The 6,237-nt window shown below is 46.5% G+C and overlaps 1 pseudogene; it reads right to left on the minus strand.

Moving 5' to 3' along the window:
• The window catches only part of LOC141102896 (uncharacterized), a 51,204-nt pseudogene extending 49,095 nt beyond the window's left edge, over positions 1 to 2,109 (minus strand).
• Between the last annotated feature and the right edge of the window lie 4,128 nt (positions 2,110 to 6,237).

Consider the following 6,237-nt stretch of genomic DNA (forward strand, 5'->3'; position numbering starts at 1 on the left):
TGGGAGTGGCTGGGGTTTGTTGTGTGTGGTGTTTATGTTTTTTATTTTTATTTGTTTGTTGTCTGTCTGGTCCTACACATAAATACTTTCAAATTAATATTGATTGGGTTGGTGGGGTTTGTCTGGGTTTTGGATGGCCTCCACTGTTATGGGTGTAATTTTCCATTTCCCTCTCTCTCTTTTTTTTTTTTTGAGATGTCTGTTTGGATTGGAGTTTGGCTTCTTTACCATTGTTTATTCTTTGAAAAATGTGAAGAATGGATGCAGAATTTAAAATAATGCCATGGAATGTGAGGGGACTGAAAGAACCAGTAAAAAGGAGAGTTATTTTTTCTGCACTGGGGCAATATAATTTGTAAATAGCTTTCCTGCAGGAAACACATCTTACATAGGACACAACGTCAATATTACAGAATGAGAGGTACCCTATACAAAATCATTCGGTATACTCTATATATGCTAGAGGTATAAGTATATTAATATCATCAAAAATTCAAGGCATTAATAGACCCACAGGGCAGATTTGTTTTATTGGTTTGCACATTATTTTCAACGGTTTATATATTGGGCTCAGTCTATATCCCTCCGCCATAAAGCTCAGAGGTATTGTGCAAAATTGGGGAGTTTTTGGCAGAGCATGCTGGTATACCGTTACTGATAATGGGAGATTTTAATAACGTTTGTAATCCAGCTATGGATCACTTTCCAGCAGGCCAAGGGGTAGAATCTCCATTTGCAATTCACCTACAAGAACTCGAGCTTCAGGATATATGGAGGGCATTTAATCCTACAGGGCATGCTTATGCATGTTCCTCCTCGACTTATGGATCACTATCCAGGATTGATTTAGTTCTGGGTACAGAACTAACTCTCCCATGTGTCTCGGATGTGCAGTATCTAGCCAGGAATGTCGCAGACCATTCATCAATTTCTTTGCCTTTAAGAAGGATTAAACCCAGAGTCAAATCAAATTGGAGAGTCAATGCTCAGTGGTTGCAGGTTGTAAGAGTCCACAGCTTACTATGTATGCATCAATGGCGCGTTGCCGCAAGAGGAAATCCGTGCCAACTGCGAATGCGCCAAAGACGCCTCAGGGCGCCAACCTGCACCTACACAGAAGACTTGATGGAAAAGGGCAGGAAAATGCACAGGAAGTGACCTCAATCTAGTGGAAAAATGCCCAGAAGGCGCACAGAAAGTGACCTCAAACTTTCCTATATAAGCCCAGCCCAGACACTGTCAAATTTCTGGATTATCTTCAGTCCCCCCTTTGTTCCTGTGCTAGTATGTGATCTGTCTGAATCTGTTGTGACCTGGAAACCTGTTTAACTACTCTTGATTACTGCTTGCCTTTGACCTCAGATTTGTACCTTAACGATTCTACTTCTTTGCCCCTTTTGCGCTCAGCTGCCAGATTGGAACTGACCCCGGCTTGGATCTCAACCATTCTTCTTCGGATTAACCCTTTTATGCTTTGTTGCCCAAATGGACTTGACCTCGACTCGGATCCCGGACTAAGGCTTGCATGGTGCTCCGCACCCTTGGCACTCCTGCCACTCTGTGTCCCCACCAAGTCTCTGTCTCCATCTCCAGAGGCTTTAAGGACCCGAGGTGCAAGGGAGGCCTCCCCACTACTTCGGTCTCACATCAGGTACGTGGCCCTCATGACCGAATATTCCAGCCATGTCTGAGACTGAGGGGAATGCTTCAGCCTTCAAGGCCCTGTGCCAACAAGTGGCCTCTGTGTCTCAGGCCCTGACGTCCATACAAGAGGGGTACTTTCAACTGGAAGATCAGCTGACTGCAATGGCCAATCCCTCAGTTCTGAGCCCTGCGGAACCACCTGTTATGGCTATGGAGCAGCCCATCTCTACTCCAACTCCCGAACCACGGGTTCCTATGCCTGAACGTTTTTCACCACAAGTTCTGGGCTTTCAGGAATGCCTGTCAGCTATACTTTACCTTACAGCCTAGGACCTTCTTTTCAGAGGATACACAGGTTAGGTTCATAGTAGCCTTACTTACAGAAGAACCTCAAGCATGGGCTCATCAGCTATTGGAAAGGGAGAGTCCTATACTGCACTCACTGTCTTCCTTCTTCAATGCCATGGCAATCTTCTATGATGACCCACAACAAACTACCATGGCTGAAACAGTGTTGACCTCTCTACAACATGGGAAACACCCTGTTGAGGACTATGTAACAGAATTCCGCAAGTGGGTTGCAGACACTGCATGGAACGACGCTGCCTGGTGCCATCAGTTTTGCTTGGGCCTGTCCGAGCCCCTCAAAGACGAGTTAGCAAGAGTGGGGCTCCCTGATACTTTGGAACCTTCAATTCACTTGGCTATCCAGCTTGATCGCAGACTCAGAGAACGTCGTAGGGAATGATCCGGTATGGCCCATCCCACATGGATGCTCCCACGATTACCCATGGCTCCACACCTGAGAACCCCTGAGACCCACGCATCAACCCCAATTCATGACGCAGAACCGATGCAACTTGGCTTAGTTTGTGCACCCCTCACACCCGAAGAGCGACAATGCCATCACCTGAACAATTTATGCCTGTATTGTGGTGGAGCGGGTCACTTTCTTCAGGGATGTCCCATTAGGCCGAGTAAGTGGATCAAACCCCCATCTGTTTCACCGTACATTGTTAAATCCTCACATCTCACTCTCTGCCTCTTTTTGCAGATACCGGGAAGGATAATCCGAGTAGCAGCCATTATTGACTCTGGGGCTTGCAGCTGCTTTGACATCCACTTCTCCAAAAAGTATGGAATCCCACTATGCAAGAAGCCCCAGCCATTTACCGTTCATCTGGTAGATGGCTCCACACCAACCTCGGGTCCCATAACCCATGAGACCACCCTCATAATGGCCACTAGGGATGGGCTGTCTGTTCGAGTCGAACATGAGTTCAACTCGAACATTGACTGTTCGCCGAATAGCAAACAATTTGGGGTGTTCGCTGCAAATTTGAAAGCCGCGGAACACCCTTTAAAAGTCTATGGGAGAAATCAAAAGTGCTCATTTTAAAGGTTAATATACAAGTTATTGTCATAAAAAGTGTTTGGGGACCTGGGTCCTGCCCCAAGGGGCATCTATCAATGCAAAAAAAAGTTTTAAAAACTGCCGTTTTTTCTGGAGCAGTGATTGTAATAATGCTTAAAGTGAAACAATAAAAGTGAAATATTCCTTTAAATTTCGCACCTGGGGGGTGTCTATAGTATGCCTGTAAAGTAGTGCATGTTTCCCGTGTTTAGAACAGTCCGAGAGCAAAATGACATTTCTAAAGGGAAAAAAAGTCATTTAAAAGTACTCGCGGCTATATGAATTGTCGGTCCAGGCAATACACATAAAAGTCATTGAAAATAATGGCATGGGATTCCCCCACAGCCCATTACCAGGCCCTTCAGGTCTGGTATGGATATTAAGGGGAACCCACGCCAAAATGTTTTAAAAAATGGTGTGGGGGTCCCCCCAAAAATCCATACCAGACCCTTATCCGAGCACGCCACCTAGCAGGCCCCAGGAAAAGAGGAGGGAATGAGAGAGTGCCCCCCCTCCTGAACCATACCAGGCCACATGCCCTCAACATGGGGAGGGTGCTTTGGGGTAGCCCCCTAAAGCACCTTGTGGGGTTGTGGGGGTCTGTGGGCTGGGGGCTTATCAGAATCTGGAAGCCCCCATTAATAAGGGGACCCCCAGATCCCGGCCCCCCATGTGAATTGGTAACGGGGTACAAATGTACCCCTACCATTTCACAAAAAAAGTGTCAAAAATGTTAAGACAATAGCCGGTTTTTGACAATTCCTTTTATTAATGTCTTTTTCTTTCCCTGCTTCTTGCTCCATCTTCTTCTGGTCTTCCTTCAGTTTTCTTCTTCTTCCTCCATCTTGTTCTCCCCGCCCCGCTTCTTCCTCTGCTTCATCCTCCAGTCTTCCCGCTTCGTCCTCTGGATGATCCGCCTCAATGGGAGTGTCCCACTGTGTGACGCTTCTGTTCTTGTGACAGCTCTTATATAACTGAGGGTGGGGTCACCCGGTGACCCTGACGTACAGGGACTTCCCTATGGCTTCCCCCGTGGTGTCAGAGGGGGCGGGGTCACCCGTTTACGTAAACGGGTGACCCCCGCCCCCCTCTGATGCCCCAGGAAAGCCATAGGAATGTCTCGGTGCATCAGAGGGGGGCGGGGTCACCCGGGAACATTAGTGTGGCCCCGCCCTCAGTTATAAAAGAACTGTCACAAGAACAGACACGTCACACAGCGGGAGACTCCCATTGAGGCGGATTGTCCGGAGGAAGATGCCGAAGGAGAAGACCGAAGGAAGATGCCGGAGGATGAAGCGGGGGAAGAACAAGCTGGAGGAAGAAGAAGAAAACCGAAGGAAGACAGGAAGAAGAAGTGGGGAAATAAGAAGACATTAATAAAGGGATTGTCAAAAACCGGCTATTGTCGTGTTTTTTTTTTTTTTTTTTTTTTTTAACATTTTTGACACTTTTTTTGAGAAATGGTAGGGGTAGGGAGGGGGCTGGGATCTGGGGATCCCCTTTTTAAAGGGGGGCTTCCAGATTCCGATAAGCCCCCCGCCCACAGACCCCCACAACCACCAGGCAAGGGTTGTGGGGATGAGGCCCTTGTCCCCATCATGGGGACAAGATGAATAAAAATATAAAATTAGGAGGAAAATGGTCTTCCTCCTAGTTTTATATTTGTATTCATTATTAGGGATTGGAGACATTTATCTGTGTCTGGAAAAAGTCCAACAATACTCATTTTCATATATGGGGACAAGATGCTTTGGGGGCTACCCCAAAGCACCCTCCCCATGTTGAGGACATGTGACCTGGTACAGTTCAGGAGGGGGGGTACTCTCTCGTCCCCCCCCTCTTTTCCTGCAGCCTGCCAGTTTGTGTGCTCGGATAAGGGTCTGGTATGGATTTCTGGGGGGGCCCCATGCCATTTTTTTCTTTTTTAATTTTGGCGCAGGATTCCCCTTATCCATACCAGCATACCAGACCTGAAGGGTCTGGTATGGATTTAGAGGGGGACCCCCACGCCATGTTTTTTAAATTTTGGTGCGGGGTTCCCCTTAATATTCATACCAGACCCAAAGGGCCTGGTAATGGACTGTGGGGGAATCCCATGCCGTTTTTTTCAATGACTTTTATGTGTATTGCCAGGACCGACAATTTATGTAGCCGCGAGTACTTTTAAATGACTTTTTTTCCTTTAGAAATGTAATTTTGCTCTCGGATTGTTCTAAACACGGGAAACATGCACTACTTTACAGGCATACTATAGACACCCCCACAGGTATGAAATTTAAAGTAATATTTCACTTTTATTGTTTCACTTCAAGCATTAATAAAATCACTGCTCCTGAAAAAATGGCAGTTTTTAAAACTTTTTTTTTGCATTAATGTCCCCTGGGGCAAGACCAGGGTCCCCAAACACTTTTTATGACAATACCATGCAAATAAGCCTTTAAAATTAGCACTTTTGATTATTCATGTTCGTGTCCCATAGACTTTAATGGTTTTCGCGTGTTCGAACAAATTTTTTGCCCGTTCGCATGTTCTGCTGCGAACCGGGGGGTGTTTGGCTCATCCCTATTGGCCACCACTGAAGCAGACCATCAGGAATATCTTCAGCTGGACGTGATTTCTTACCAATTTTTCCGGTTATTTTGGGGTTACCGTATCTTCGACAGCACCAGCCACAGATTGATTGGTCCACTGAAGTTGTGTCTATCGGCTCACCCTATTGCTTACACCACTGTTTCCCACAACAAGCCTGTTTAATGGTTCAACCACTTTCCAAAGATGACAACACTCTTCTCCCCCAGGTTTACAGAGACTTCCTGGACGTCTTTGACAAAAAGGGGGCTGAATCCCTGCCACCTCACAGGCCGTATGATTGCCCCATTGAGCTTCTTCCTGGTTCTGCAGTACCATTTGGGAGGATCTTCCCACTTTCTGAGCCTGAATTAGAAGTCCTCCAAAAATACATTGATGACAATCTTAGGAGAGGGTTCATCCGGCCCTCTACCTCTCCAGCTGGCGCTGGACTCTTCTTTGTGGAAAACAAGAACCATTCTTTAAGACCATGTATCGACTACAGAGAATTAAACAGTATCACAATCAAGAATCGATAACCGTTGCCTCTAGTCCCTGAGCTCATGCAGAGGTTCCGCACTGCTAAGTTCTTCTCAAAATTGGACCTACGG

The sequence above is a fragment of the Aquarana catesbeiana genome, linkage group LG07 (genome assembly GCF_042186555.1).
Source record: "Aquarana catesbeiana isolate 2022-GZ linkage group LG07, ASM4218655v1, whole genome shotgun sequence".
NCBI classification, from domain to species: Eukaryota; Metazoa; Chordata; class Amphibia; order Anura; family Ranidae; genus Aquarana; species Aquarana catesbeiana.